At 37.3% G+C, this 16180-nt stretch overlaps 1 protein-coding gene across 1 annotated transcript in view; it reads left to right on the forward strand.

Annotated features, from left to right (window-relative positions):
• The window catches only part of ARL15 (ADP ribosylation factor like GTPase 15), a 421917-nt gene that overhangs the window by 139162 nt on the left and 266575 nt on the right, over positions 1-16180 (forward strand). The window lies entirely within an intron of this gene.

Consider the following 16180-nt stretch of genomic DNA (forward strand, 5'->3'; position numbering starts at 1 on the left):
TTGCAGGCCTAGTATTGACAGAGCTTGCTGGCCAGTTGGGTTTGGAGGATGAGGGGGAGAGAGAAGCCAAGGGTGACTCAGGTCCTGGCTTAGGTGAAGGGTATATGATGGAACCGTTGACTAGGATTTCCTGTAAGTAGGAAAAGTATTGATGACCAAGAGCCTTACCTCATTTCAGGCCAGGTTTTGCCACCAAATAAGTTAGGGGAAGAGTGCAGGCTTTGAAGGCTTTTCAGAGTTTCCAATTGTAGATAAGAAACTGTGGACCTGTGAAGAAACAGAGACATAGCTTGATTAAAGGATGAGGAAAAGCTTGAGGGGTTCATGATGACTGGTGAGGCCACAGGGAGGATGAACAGAGCTCAAGTGTGGCCTGTTGCAGGAAGCCATTTCTAACTACCTTCCTTTCCCCCACATGGAACTGAGAACTCCCTGCTCTCCCACTGTGAAGTGTTTAATCTCTCTACCATTTAGTGCCTGAGACACTGCTGTTGACACATTTGTCTCCCCAGGCTAAGGGGCAGATAGAGCATCTTATTTAGCTTGTGCCTCCATATCCTGGCACACGGTTTGGACATAGCTAAGATGCTTGTTGAGTGAATAAGCCTGCAACAGTAAATTGAATCCATATGTTTTTACATAAAATATCGTACCTCTCTGAACCTCGTAACTGCTTTTTATGACAGGTAAGATTCTTTTTCCATATTCTGTCTTTAAATCATCTGAGGCTCAAAGGTATGGTGATATGGCTGTTTTCACACAGTTAATGACAGAGGTAGGATACCGGTGCAGGTCTTCAAATGAAGGTTAGTGGTACCCAAGCCTTAGAATTTCTGATGAGAGTATTATTTGCTAGTTGTCTGTAAATCTGTGGACGTCTTCTGAGGAATGTGTTACGTAATATGCAGACTTTATTAAAACAATTCTTTTAAAGCAAAATAACTTCCTTCAAAATATGTATGAGTAACACAAGTATACCGTTCTTCACTTATCAGAGGTATAAATGAGAAGCACTATTGCTAGAAGCACAGTTTTGAATTACAATGTACAAAATTATCTGTAAATAATTTTATAATTTATTATTTATAAATTGCAATGCAATATGTTCTATATTTGCTTTTATTCAATTTTTTAATAATATGTTTTCCTCTTACTGGAACCCGTTGTAACCTTGTGTGCTAATTGATTTTCTGATGAATTAGTAAGTTGGCTGACATTTTTGATATCAAGCTTCTATGAGTTGTCATTGTCCTGAACCAGGCGCAGTGCCTTTTTGGAGACCTGTTTGGAGGTCTCAGCTATCAAGAAGTTTATACTTGGGGTAGGATTACCATGATAAACAGTTTAAATTTATTGAATGTTTAATATATGCCAGGAGCTAAGACAGAATAAGTGCTATACTTGATGGTATAAATATGAAAGTTAAAAGAGTGATCGTTTCTAATCTGTGGGATCAAAGAAGGCCTCATTCAAATAGGGCCTCATATGATGGGGAGAATCTAAGGAACGGGGTGAGGAGAGTAAGGATAGAAAGCATAGGGTGTATTTGGAGAACAGTTCGTGATCTTACTGGGTTGAGGCCCAAGATGTGGCGGTATAGCATGAGTTGTGACTCAAAGCTAGAGACTAGAGAAGCTACTGAGAGAGACCTGTAACATGGAGAGGTGATCCATCAGGGGCTGTGAGGAATGGAGAGTTAGAGGCAGATGTCATTAATCCTATAAAACTGTCAAAGATATTGGGAAATAGAGAGGAAAGGAAAAGAATCAAATATGACTTCTAGCTGGTGACTGAGTGAAATATAAAAAGTGGGAAGAAGGTGACAGACAGTTTTAAGATACAAGATAATGAGCTTAGTTTTGGACATGCTAATTTGAGGTGTTGGCAGGACTTTCAACAGTGATCCAAATGCCAAAAGACAGGCTGACTAAAGAGAGCTTATAGCAAGAGATCTAGATTTGAGATACAACTGAATTGTTGATTTGCATGAGATTGTTGAGGGATGATGAGCAGAGAGGGAGGAGAAGAGTGCTAAGCACCAACTATATTTCATTCATTCTTTCTGCATTTGTTGAATGCCTGTTACATGATTGCCACTGATTTAGGCACTAAGGGTGCGTCAGTGAACAAACTAGACAAATATCCTTGCCCTTTGGAGCTTACATTCTAGCATCTGCATTAAACAGGGAATCTAAACCAGGCAGTTCTATATAGTATCATATAAGTCAAATGTGAACAATAGACCAAAGGAACCAGAATTAAATAATATAAACTGAAGTCTAAAATCTGAGAGGAGGCCATGGATGTGGTGACCATTAATGACCAGTGGTAGACCAGTTTCAGTAGAGCATTGGGGTAGAAACTAACATGAACCATGAGAGGGTGGTGAGCATGCAGAGGGAATGAGGCACAGACTGTCCATTTTACTCCTTGGGCCCCTGGCTAAGATTGCACATAGATTACTCTTTTAAGAAGGTAACAGAAAGACAGAAACACAGAAAGCAGTGGTAAAGGAGTTTATTTTTGCAAGGAAATGTGCCATGTGAGCATGCTAGTGGACAGAGGTGTAAGGGTGGTGATCAGGAAGAAGGAAACACTGAAGATGTTCAGTAGAGGGCAGGGAGTGCAAGAATAAGTGAAGACTTCTGATTCTGGTCAAGACAGAGTAACTAGAACTGGCTTACCCTCCCACCTGAAATAACCAAAAGGGGGGAACAAAACACAGACAAGATATATAAAACAGTTTTTAAGAAACTAAATATCAAACAACAAGGGTTAGTCATCTCTGAGAGATGAGAAACAAATGAGATGAGCCCTACAGTTGCCCCAGCCTACTGCCTCAAGACTGTTCCCAGGCCATGGCACAGCTCCAGTGGGAAGTGAGGTGGAGCTCAGTGGACTCCCTGCATTGAGGGGATTGAGCTGAGAGCTGGAGAGACTAGGGCAGCTAGAGTTCCTAGGACACAGTACTGGAGAGGAGAGACTTGTACAGAGAGAGAACCCTAGAGATCTGTAGAGGGTCTCCTTTGAGTATGTGTCATAGTATTCATTGCATGCACATGAGGAAACTACTCAAGGCTAGCAAAAGAACCATCTGAAAGGGCTAGAGGGAACAGTGCCTGATGTTCACACAGGACTGAGAGTTATGCCTGTTGCCACAAGCCAGATTGGAAAAGTCACAATTCACGAGGTAGTGGGTCGAGTACTAAGGAAGGTTTTGCCTTAGGAATCAGCTCTAAGCTGAGCACTGCCCTAGACGCATGTAGCAAATCATATTAATAAGACAAAAGGCTCAAACAGTTTCCTAGAAACTTTAATACACCCCAGAACAAAGCTGTGTAAGATTTACAGAAAGCAAAATTATCCAGCACTTAAGGTAAAATTCACAATGTCTGACATTTAATCAGAAATTACCAGGCATGCAGAGAGGCTGGAAGACATGATTCATAATGAGAAGAATAATCTGTGAATTGAAACTGACTCATAACTGTCACAAAGATTAGAATTAACAAAGGACATTAAAACTGTTATTATAAAAGTATAGACATGCAAAATATCTAAAAAACCATATAAAAGTTTTAGTGGTGAGCACTACAATATATGAGATGAAATATATACCAGATTGGATTAATGACAGATTAGACATTGCAGAAAAAAGATTAATGACCTTGAAGGGCATTAGCATTCGGGACTACTCACAGTACAGAGAGAGGAGAAAATGGAAAATGCAAAGAGCAGTAGTGACCTGTGGGACAACTCCAAGTCACCTAATATATGGCAACACCTAACTTTGAATCTATCAAGGTGAGGGGGTGGAGAAAGGGACAGAAAAAAATATTTGAAGAAATGATGGCTGAAATGTTTTCAAACTTGAAGATAAACAACAAATCCAAGAAGCTCATTGAACCCCAAGCACAAAAGATATGAACGAAACTACACCAAGTTACATCCTAATAAAATTACTAAAGCCAGTGATAAGAGTGTGATGGTTAATTTTATGTGTCAGCTTGGCTGGGCCACAGTTCTCAGATATGTCATCAAACATTGTTCTGAATATTTCTGTGAGTGTGTTTTTATATGAGATTAAGATATAAATCAGCAGCCTTTGAGTAAATTTCTTTACATAATGTGGTTGGGCCTCATCTAACCAGTTGAAGGATTGAATAGAACAAAAGACTGACTTCCCCAGAGCAAGAAGGAAATCTGCACTGGGTGGCCTTGGGACTTGAACTGGAGCATCGGCTCTTTCCTGGGTCTCCAGTCTACTGACCTTCCCTGCAGATTTTGGACTTGTCAGCCTCCATAGTATTATGAATCAATTCCTTGAAACATTTTTCTATGTATACACACATCCTATTGGTTCTGTTTCTCTGGAGAATGCCGAGTAATACAAAAAGGAAATCTTAAAAACAGAGAAAAGATGTTACACAGAAACAAAGATAAGAGTGACATCAGATTTCTCACTGCAAACGGTGCAAGGGAGAAGGCAGTGGAGCACACCTTTAAAGTACTGAAGGGAAAAATAATTATCAGCCTATATCCACCAGAAGTATCTTTCAAAAAGAAACTCAAAATAAAACCTTTTTCAGACATTAAAAAAGTGAAAGAATTTATTGCTAGCAGACCAAAGTTATAAGAAAATGCTAAAGGAAGTTTTTCAGGCAGGAGAAAAATGATTACAGATGGAAATCTGGATCTATACAAAGCAAAGTAACAGAATGGTGACTACATGGATAATTATATAAGATTTAGTTCTTATTTACATCTCTTTATAACTGTTTAAATAAAAACAGTATATTGTGGAGTTTATAACATGTAAAAGTAAAATGCATGAGAACAATAGAATAAAAGTCATAGAGGAAAAAGGGAAGTATACTATTGTTAGGTTCTTATATGTGAAGTAGTTTAATAACACTTGAAGGTAGACTATGATAAGTTAAAGATACACTATAAACCCTAAAGCAACCACTAAAATAACAAAAGAAAGTGTGAGAGCCAATAAGGCAACAAATAAGATAAGATGGAACTATAAAAAATAATTAATCAGAAAGAAGGCAGGAAAAAAGGGAACAAGAATATATGGGACAAGTAGAAAACAAGTAGCAAGGTGTTAGCACTCAAACCTGACCATCAGTCATCAAATTAAATGCAAATGGTCTAGACTCCTCAATTAAGAGACTGAGAATATGATTAGATTAAAAAAACAAGACCCAACTATATGCTGACTTTAAATATAAAGACACAAATAGATTAAAAGTAAGAAGATGGAAAAAGATATGTTATGCCAATAGGCGTAAGAAAGAGTCAAAAGAAAGTTGGAGCGGCTATATTAATATCAGACAAGGTAGACTTTGGAGCAAAGAATAATACTGGGGATAAAGAAGTTCATTTCATAATGATGAAAGAGTCTTTGAATCAGACGACATAACAATGCTAAACATTTATGTATGTAATAACTTCAAAAATACACATAGCAAAAACTGACAAAACCCACAATTGTCAGAGATTTCAGTACTCTCAATTATTGATAGAACACTTAGGAAGAAAATAGAGGTAGTAGACTTGAACAACACTATCAGCCACCTGGACCTGATTAACATGTATACAACCCTCTACACAACAGCAGCAGAGAACCTTCTCAAGTGCATTTGTAACATTTACCAAATAAGACCATATTTGAGGACATAAAACAAGTTTCAATAAATTTAACAGTATTCAGACCACATGGAATTGAATTAGAAATCAAGACCATCTCTGGAAAAGTCCCCAAATATTTGGAAACTAAAGTACTTCTAAATAACCCATGGAGGGCTTCCCTGGTGGCGCAGTTGGTGAGAGTCCGCCTGCCAATGCAGGGGACATGGGTTCGTGCCCCGGTCTGGGAAGATCCCACATGCCGTGGAGCGGCTGGGCCCGTGAGCCATGGCCGCTGAGCCTGCGCGTCCGGAGCCTGTGCTCCGCAAAGGGAGAGGCCACAGCAGTGAGAGGCCCACGTACCACAAAAAAAAAAAAAAAAAAAAAAAAAAATAACCCATGGATCAAATAAGAAATCAAAAGAGAAATTTTAAAGTATTTGATACTGAATGAAAATACAACACATCAGAATTTGTGGGATGTCTCTAAAGCAGGACTGTGAGGGAAATTCATAGCTCTGAACCCCTGGATTAGGAAAGAAGGCCCTCAAATCAGTGACCTCAACCTCCACCTTAAGGAACTAAAAGAGACAGACAGGTCAAACCCAAAGTAAGCAAAAGAAAGGAAATAATAAGGATCAAAGTGGAAATCAGTGGAATAGAAAAACAGTAGAGAAAACTCATTAGATCAAAAGCTGCTTCTTTGAGAAGATCAATAAAGCTTAAGAAACTCTAGCCAAACTGATCAGGGAAAAAAAAATAAAGATGACACTAATTTATAGTATCAGGAATGAGAGAGATTACATCAATATAGAGTCTATAGATATTAAAAGGATAATAGAATATTATGAACAACTTCATACCAGTAAATTTGACAACTTAAATGGATGAATTACTTGAAAGACAAGTTATCAAAGCTCATTCAAGAAGAAATAGAAAGCCCAGATCTATAGTTATTAAAGAAATTGAAATTATAGTTTTTTAAAAAAAAGAACTTGACATTTAGTTGGCTTCACTGGTGAATTCTATCAAACATCTGAAGTAATAATGTCACTGCTACACAATATCTTTCAGAAAATTGAAGGAGGAGGGAAGACTTTCCAACTCCTTCTATAAGACCAGCAAGTTTAATGTCAAAACCAGATAAAGACATTGCAAAAAAACTACATACCATATCCCTCATGAACATAGATACCAAAAATATAAACAAAAATCTTGCAAATCAAATCTTAAAGTAGTATATTTTTAATAGGATAATGTGTCATGACCAAGTAACGTCCCAGGAATACAGGGTTGGTTTCATGTTCAAAAATCAGTAAATTTAATTTACAATATTAATAAGCTAAGAAAAGAAAACCATGTGATCATCTCAAGAGATGCAAACAAAAAAACAAAAAACATTGATTTCTGATAAAAACTCTCACCAAAATAGGAACAGAGGGAATTTCCTCAACTGTTAAAGGTCATGTATGAAAACCCTATAGCTGTTGTCATACTTAATGATGAAATACAGAATTTATTCCTGGTCTGATTAGGAATAAGACATGGATGTCTGTTCTCACCACTTCTGTTCAACATTCTAGTAAAGATTCTGGCCAGTGCATCAGGCAAGAAAAGAAATAAAAGGTTTCCAGATTAGAAAGGAATAAGTAAAACTTTCTTGGTTTGCTGATGACAGGATCATCTATGTAGAAAATTTGATGGCATCTACAACTTTATACCAACAAATTAGTGATGGCTAATGTGAATTTAGATCTGATAGTTTTGGAGATCTGAAAATTTGGAGGATAGCTTTGATCATTAGTTTGGAGAATGTTGTCTATAAGAGTAGAAGCAGATAGAGTGGTGGACAAATGTGTTGAATTCATTCAGATAGATAAGCAAATGCCCTGAAAGTTGGTAGATAGAAATGCAAAGGTCGACACAGAAACACATGTCACAACTTTAGCTGGGAAGTTATTAAGAGGTGAGTATGGTAAAGCGGTAAAAGCATTATAAGGAAGCAAAGCTTGTCCTGGCTGGCCCTGATCAGGGAAGGAAAAGCTCTGTTTGCTAGTATAAAAAGGAAGGAAAAGCGTGTAAGAAAATGTTGGAGGCTAGAGAAGACTTTTCTTAACAAAGGTGAGGTTCCCTGTGATTCGTTGAGAGGGCTCCGCAAGGATAAAGGCAGGGCAGAGTTGGGCATGAGGTGCAAAGAGAAGAGAAGGGGTAGATGCTTGTTGGTTGAGTCTGTATGTTTATTGTAGCTAATGAAGGTGGGCAAGAGGTTGGAGAAACTAATTAGCGGTGACAGAGGAGGGGTGGAGGCAGAGGAGAACCAAGCAGGCTGATTTTAGTTATCAGTGGACCCACAAAACCCAGTCCTCACCAGAGTTCCAGACGGACATTGCCAGCCTGTTCAAACTCAACTGCCGGCTCGTTTTTGTTGCGTATGTATGCAGCTGAAGAAGAACAAAGGAGGTGGAAGGAAGGTCCTAAAATAAATGACAAAACCCAATGGCAAGAAAAGGTAACTAGAAGAAATGAGGAGGTCAGAAAGCCACATGTGCATGTGAACATTCAATGTGAGGATGGGAGAATAGCTGAAGGAGGTCCTACGGAGAATAATGTACAAAGTGAACGAGCAAGGGAGCTAACTATATAAAAGTTTAGAAAGACTGGAAAGCTAAGATTAAGATGACAAATGTAAGTAAAAGCAATGCTGTTGAGAAGTATTTCTATCAGATATTACAGATAAGAGTTTATGACAGTCCTATTTAGAGAATTCAGTCACGTTCACAAGTAGTGTCTAGAATCTAATTGATTAATTAAGCTAAGTCCACAAAGGTATTCAGGAAAAGAATTAATGGCAAACAAATAAATGGAAAGGTTTGGCTTTACAAGAAGTTCAACTTTACTAGAAAATAAATAAGAAAATGTTAATTTTATACCTAAATTTGCCAAAACGTGTGTTGACCGTTTTTTTTTTTGAAAGAAGTTATTCATATAAATTAAAGGTTACCAAAATATTTACATCCCTTGGCCTAATCGTGTCACTAAGAATTTCCATTAAGTGTGTAATTTCAAAGAAACTATATGAACAAACTGATTCCTTGCAACATTTTGTATCACTAAAACTTGAAAGTAATTTAAATGTCCTATATCAAAGGAGTTTGTTAATTAACTCGTGGTACATCAGTTGAAATGATCATATATTGGAAAACACAATCTTCTGTCAAGGAAAATTAAATTTACATTCATTTTGAAAATTAAACCTTGCAAAACTATGCTTTTGAATCAAAAATGGGAAAAAAACCCGTAAAACATAACTATGGGCTTTGTTGGTATGGTCGAATTATGTGTGAAATTTTATTCTCTTAAATTATTTCTCTATTTTATAATGTTTTGATAATATAAAGCCAATTAAAAATGAAATATTTGTTGGAAGAGTTTGGAACAGTTGAAAAGATACACTGAGAATTAGTTTCTTAAAATGAAAACATGACACACAAGGGTATGTCTATCCATTTCAGCAAGGCAAGAATGTCAGCCTTTTCTTCAGAAGTAAAGGGAATCCAAACTTTATTGGATTGTTAACTTCAGCAGTCTTTTACTTTGACATAATTTTTAAAAGATACTTAAATTGTCAAAACTCAAAGGGCCAAGAAGTCCTGAAAAGAGCCAATCTTGCTGATAGAGGAAAAAAATTGAGTAGCTTACACCTTGGTCTAGAAACAAAAGTGAACTTTGTCCAGAGTGAATTCCTTGACTGTATATGCCCAAAGAATTTGTTGATAAAAGGGATTGTTAACCTGTAGATTACACAATATTCGCTTTTTTTTCTTTTTAAAACAGAGGAATGGAATCTAAAGGTTTAGGATAATATATTGTTGTAACATAGAGAACAATCTAGAGAAAATTGAACACTTGGAATTGAAAAAGGTTGAAAAATCTTTTCTAGGGATATATATTACGATGTTTGAAAATTTGTCAAGTGATATGTTGGTCAGTTAAAATAGAAAACAATTATGGTAATTTGAAAGAAATACAGAAAAGTTTATGAAAATTTGAATCAGGCATTTTAATAAGTTTAGTATTAGCTGCATACACGTTAAGAAGAAATAAGTTAGAAAGTCAGATTTGGTATCTGCTAAAGAATTGTGTTTTATAAATGCTGGTAGATTAAATTTCCTTTTATGATGTTGAAATGATATTTAGAAGAATTTCGCTAGACCATTGTCCAAACATCACAAAACTAACGCATAAATCATGTCCTTGGTCCAAGTCAAGGCCACCAGATCTGTGGAATGTCTTTCCCTTTAGCAGTTCTTAGAGTGACCCAGGGATGTCAGAAGCACACACCGAGTACCTGTGTACATGTGTGCAGGCTTGTGTATGTGTTGCAGGGGAAGGGGGGAGGTTGGTCTGTAGGTCCAAGCAAAATAGTCCTGTGTTCCACACAATGAATAAAAATAGACTAACCTCCCTCTGAAACCTAATTTTGTTACGATTCCAGTAATGCTTTCCCCGCATAAAAAATTTCAAATCCATCTCCCTTGTATCACAGGCTTTTTTGGATTTAAGGACTAAAAGACAAAAGCTGAAAGTCTATGCAAACAATTATTTCCCCAAAGAGTTGCTAAGTCATATATTTATTAAAATTTGTGGGGTTAAATCTTAGGGGAGGTTTCAGTCTTACTAATGTAGCTTAAATAGGCCAGGAAAAAATGACTACGTAACTTAGGCTTCAGCCATCAAATTGTTTGAATGGAGTCGGGAGACCTACCCCTGAGGCCTTCAGCCAAATACTGGAGGCCATTGATGGTTGACTCAGTTGTTACTGTTAATTCCTTCTCCTTGTTTAATATAAATAATGGAATCCTAACATTAGGGGAAACTTTAAAAAGCTAATCTAGTCCACTCATTTTGCAGATGAGGGATTCAAAGTCAAGAAAAAGTGGCTGGATAAAAAAAACGAAATTGAGCTATTTGTAATGAGGTGGATAGACCTAGAGTCTGTCATACAGAGTGAAGTAAGTCAGAAAGAGAAAGACAAATACCATATGCTAACACATATATATGGAATTTAAGAAAAAAAAAAGTCATGAAGAACCTAGGGGTAAGACAGGAATAAAGACACAGACCTACTAGAGAATGGACTTGAGGACATGGGGAGGGGCAAGGGTGAGCTGTGACAAAGCGAGAGAGAGGCATGGACATATATACACTACCAAACGTAAGGTAGATAGCTAGTGGGAAGCAGCTGCATAGCACAGGGAGATCAGCTCGGTGCTTTGTGACCGCCTGGAGGGGTGGGATAGGGAGGGTGGGAGGGAGGGAGACGCAAGAGGGAAGAGATATGGGAACAAATGTATATGGATAACTGATTTGCTTTGTTATAAAGCAGAAACTAACACACCATTGTAAAGCAATTATACTCCAGTAAAGATATAAAAAAATAAAAAATAATAAAAAAAAGAAAAAAGTGGCTGGTAAGTCTAAGAGCTGTGACAGAGTTTTAGGACTGTTGTTCTAAAGTGCTGTTGTTCCTCAGCTCACTGACTTCCTGAGAAGAGCATCGGAGATGCTTATTTTTTCGAAGAAGCAACAGAGCGAGCGCACTGTCATGGCTGAGTCAGTTGGACATTTTCCCTCCCCTCCTGAGTTCCTGGTTTTATTAATAACGTCTTTAAAAAAGTACTCTCTAAACTCATGTTATTATTTTTACTCCATTAATAAGGAAATGTAGTATAGACCTGAGAACACAAGAATCAAAATAGATTCCTTGTGTTGGATTATTTATAAGTAGGAGGGAAAATACTTAGTGGGATTATTAGGTATGTGTGTAGTTTTTCCAGTCAGCTCCACCATTATTTAGGTTCAAAATTAGAAAATTTGAATCCACCATCTTGTTGGTATGTGGAAGAGGTGCTATAGTGTGGAGCTCTGGTGGACTCAGGTGATGAGACCTGAGTTCAGGTTTTAAATACAGCATTTAGTACTTTTGGCCAGGTACTTAACCCTTCTAGACTTCACTTGCTTCCTGGAACAGTAGTTATTCATTAAGGATGGTCGTAACAGCTAAAATATAGTCGTCGCTTGGTATATGAGGGGGACTGGTAACCACCTTCCCCTGCAACGGATACCAAAATTTGAGGATGCTCAAGTCCTTTATATAAAAATACAGTATTTGCATGTAACCTACACACATCCTCCCATACGCTTCACATCATCTCTAGATTACCAATAATACCTAATACAATGTAAATACAATGTAAATGGCCTGGGCACAGCAAATTCAAGTTTTGCTTCTTGGAATTTTCTGGAAATTTTTTTCCCAAATATTTTCGGTCTGTTTGGTTGAATATGTGGATGCAGAACCCTCGGATATGGAGGGCTGACTAAATATAAACCCTTAGCACAGATCTTTAAAGAAATATTGAGATCCTATTATGACCAAGCACTGGCATACAAGATACACTGTACACTGTATCTCTATTACGAATCCTTGCAGTCTAGCTGGGGAACAAACATAAAACAAGTAAATAAACTGATACGTAATTAGAACCGTGAAAGTCATGTAGGAGAAGTGCTGAGTGCCCCAAGCACACAGATCCAAAAAAATCAACCTATTTCAGGAACACCAGAGAAGGTCTGCCTGACAAAGTGAAGTTCTAATACCACCTGAAGGGTAAAGAGTTCGCCAGAAGGGCAAAGAACACACACTTTTGGAGCAGTAGGTGCAAAGGCCCTGAGATGGAAGGAACATGGCTTGTTTTAGGAACTGAAGAATATAAATGAGGGGGAGATGGTGCAAAATAAGCCTAGGGAAGGAAAGAGGAACCAGATCAGGTAGGGCCTTGTTAGGTGTTTCAAACTATACCTTGAGTAGTGAGAAGGTATCAGACCCTTTTAAGTAGGGGAATGATGTAAACAGAAGTGCATTTCAGGAAATCACTTCTGCTAATGTGTGGGGATGATTGAGGAGGCCAATAATAGATGCAGAGTTTAGTTAGGAGGCTCACCACGTGGTGATGGTGGTGGCTTGACGAGAGTTGTGCTGTGAGGATGAAGAGAAGTAGGCTTTTTTTTTTTTTTTTTTTTTTGCGGTACGCGGGCCTCTCACTGTTGTGGCCTCTCCCGTTGCGGAGCACAGGCTCTGGACGCGCAGGCTCAGCAGCCATGGCTCACGGGCCCGGCCGCTCTGCGGTATGTGGGATCTTCCCAGACTGGGGCACGAACCCGTGTCCCCTGCATTGGCAGGCAGACTCTCAACCACTGTGCCACCAGGGACGCCCTCAGAAGTAGGCATTTTTGAGAACTATTTAGCAGGTGAAATTTAAAGGCTTTGGGGATTGGTTGATTGATTGAGAGGGAAAGAAGTGTTAAGGAGGACCACAAATATTTAGTCTCTAGAAGTCCTCAATAAATGTTGTTGTGATTGCTTCCTCAGCAACTCTTATTTTTACCACTGCTTTCATAATATATCTGAACTTGAGGCCGCACATGATTTTGATTGGGAAAAAGCATTCAGTGATTATTTGATGACCATTAGTATTATGAATTTTTAGTTTTATTTATTTAAAAACAAAACACTTTATAGCACTGATTACCGTCTGTTTTCATTTACAGCTGAGGAAACTGAGGCACAGAGGAATTAAGTAACTTGCTCAGAGTCAGACAGTTAATAATGGTAGAGCCAGAATTTGAACCCAGACATTCTTACTGTACAGCCCATGCAATCCAGTGATTTTCATTCCTCAAAGTCAACCCTTTGAGAAAGGTATTTTGATGGATTGACCTTTGTAACCCTACTAAATATTAATTTCCCTTCTTGACCTCATCCAACTCAGTGTAAAGGAATAAAATACAGTTGATCTGATGGTTGCCCTTCTTGATTGCCCTTCTGGTGAACTGAAAATGTGTCTTTACATTTTAAGTCTTTTTAAGCCTTGCAAACAGTTAGAATGACTAAAATAGAAAAATATTGTTTCTCTTCCATAAATAGTACATTCTCTTATTTTCTGGACTGATTATCTAGGCTTCATCCTCTGAACATTAATTACCACAGCTATATTGTAAAAATAATACAAAGACAGCAAAGTGGAAGACTGCATATACCTTTGCAGTATAAATCTAGCCACATATGTTCTGTGTGAAGAGAAAACATTTATGAGTATTCTGCAGGAACATTTATATGCCTATAAATAACATTGCTAGGTTACTTTGCTTAGAGTGAACATTGGACGACATTTTTGTAGTCAATTTATTATGAAGTCTGTGTAAGGATTCAAGATGGGAACCGTCATATAATCTGCCTGTTGGATCAATAAATTTCAAAAGTTGTATTTTGCATATGGGTGTGGTAATTTCCAGAAGGATATTTCTTCCCTCTGGGTGCCTGCATATTGTCAGCTTTTAAGAATCAAAGCAGATGAAATATTGCTGATGTGCTCCATAACTATTTCTTTTTCAAAGTTGGGGTTTGTCCCATTTCTCTGGAAAATCCATACTTGGGTTGTCCTGAACCTAACCACTAATAGACTGTTTAGCACTTACATAGTGTTTTCGTTTTCAGGATTTCACAATCATTGCCTTTTAATCCATGTAACACCCCTGTGTGGTAGGTAGATACAGTCAAGCATCCAAGTCTCCTGTGGGTGAATTTCAGTGCCAGCAAGAGTATTGTGATTGGCGCTGAGTTTCCGTAATTTCCCAGAAGCCAGACACCTGGAGAGGCTTTCCTGCAGACCCAGGTATATGCCGGTATGTCAGCCACATGAAGCTGCCCCCTACTCCTGCTATTTTACTAAGATTCAGTGACTGCACGCACCGTTAATCATAGTGCTACGCCCACTGTGTCAGTCTGTATTAAACCCACATAGGAAGGGTATGTTTTGGAAGGTTCTCAGAGAGCCCAATGAACATTTACATTCTGTACAACAAATTTCAACAGTTTACGCTTCCATCACTCCAACAAAAGTACTTTTCATTCAGTGGTAACATTTATGGCTCCAACTAAATACTTCATAAATGAGCACCAGCATTTCTGTCTTGAGTCTGTAATATATTCAGGCAGGCAGAAGATATGTGTACCTAATGATTAAATCATCAACAACATGGCATCCACTGAAATATAATGTCAGCAGTCTTATATTTTGTGCTTATTTGTACCAGGCACTGTGATAAAGATAATACATGCATTATCGCATCCTCATAACAACTTTGTGACATAGATACTATCATTCCCAGTTTACAGACGATGAAAGCCAAGGCTGCTAAGTTGCCCACAGTAATAGAGCTTATTAAAACCTAGTTCTGTCTGACTCCAAAGTCACTTTTTAACCATTACATGATATTCACTGCCTTAAGTAGAAGGTAATATATAAAATCTTAAAGCTCTGGGACAGTATACAACAGAGGAGTGGTAATAATAGGCTGGAGTATAATAAGGTACATTTTAACGTGTTTTTTAATAAAGTAAAGCAAAACCATGTAAAAGAATTGTTCTTATACACATTGTACTTTATATCTTTTTACCTTTCTAGGCACCCATCATAACTTGCTTCAGTGAAAGTATTTGTTTGTTTTCCCTTTCACCCTGTTGATAATTTCTTGAAAAGGGGACCGTGTCTTATTTATCTTGTAATTGTACATATCAAATAATGCTTAAAACCTTAAATTGATTGGGTGCTTGGAAATTACTGAATAAATTAACTATTAAAAATTAGTAGAGCTTTTAACTGAAAAAGAAGTACCTGTATATGCAAAGTATTCAAATGAAACAAAAGAATCTCCCTTCTATTTAAGACCTCCAGAAGAAGACTCTCAGTTCTCCCAAGAGTCATTACATGTTCCAGTTTCTTGTGGATCATTTCAGAAATATTTAGTGTATATATTTGTGTGTGTGTCTGTGTATAGGTAAACGCACACTCACATATGTCACACCTGAATTGATTGACTTAGATGATGATAATTAAGTCCTAAATACAGAATTAATCATAGTACTATACTCTGAATATACTTTTATAATAGAAGTCATTTATTACATGCATTATAAAATGCATAAATGGGTAATTACGATTGTACTTTTAAGAAAAATTTATGTATGACTTTAACCATGTCCTTGAAAGAAAACGCTAACATAAATACTATGTAATTCAATATAAGATGGTTATCATTTTGATACCTTAGTCTCTAGGGTTGCTAAGTTATATGTGAGGGAAGATTAACCTTAGGAATTAGATGCAAAGGTCCTGATAGATTTAATATTTTCTCTGACGTTTCTCTATTCTTCCAAGTGTCTTTCTCGCAACTGATAAAATTTACAAAGTGGCATTATGTATTAAAGAATGAGGCAATATTTTAAAGAAAAGGGTTATATTTTGCTGTAACATACAACTGTTTTGCAAAATGGTAGAAGATAATACTAGGTTAACCGTTTGTCTTGGAAATTATGTGTTTCTGGTGTAAATATGAACTATGAAAAATAACTCTTAATCTGCCTAAAAAAGAGCATTTGAGCATCTTATACATTTTTAAAACTTAAGTTGCTAATTCTTTCTTTT

The sequence above is a fragment of the Phocoena sinus genome, chromosome 3 (assembly GCF_008692025.1).
Source record: "Phocoena sinus isolate mPhoSin1 chromosome 3, mPhoSin1.pri, whole genome shotgun sequence".
In the NCBI taxonomy this organism is placed as follows: domain Eukaryota; kingdom Metazoa; phylum Chordata; class Mammalia; order Artiodactyla; family Phocoenidae; genus Phocoena; species Phocoena sinus.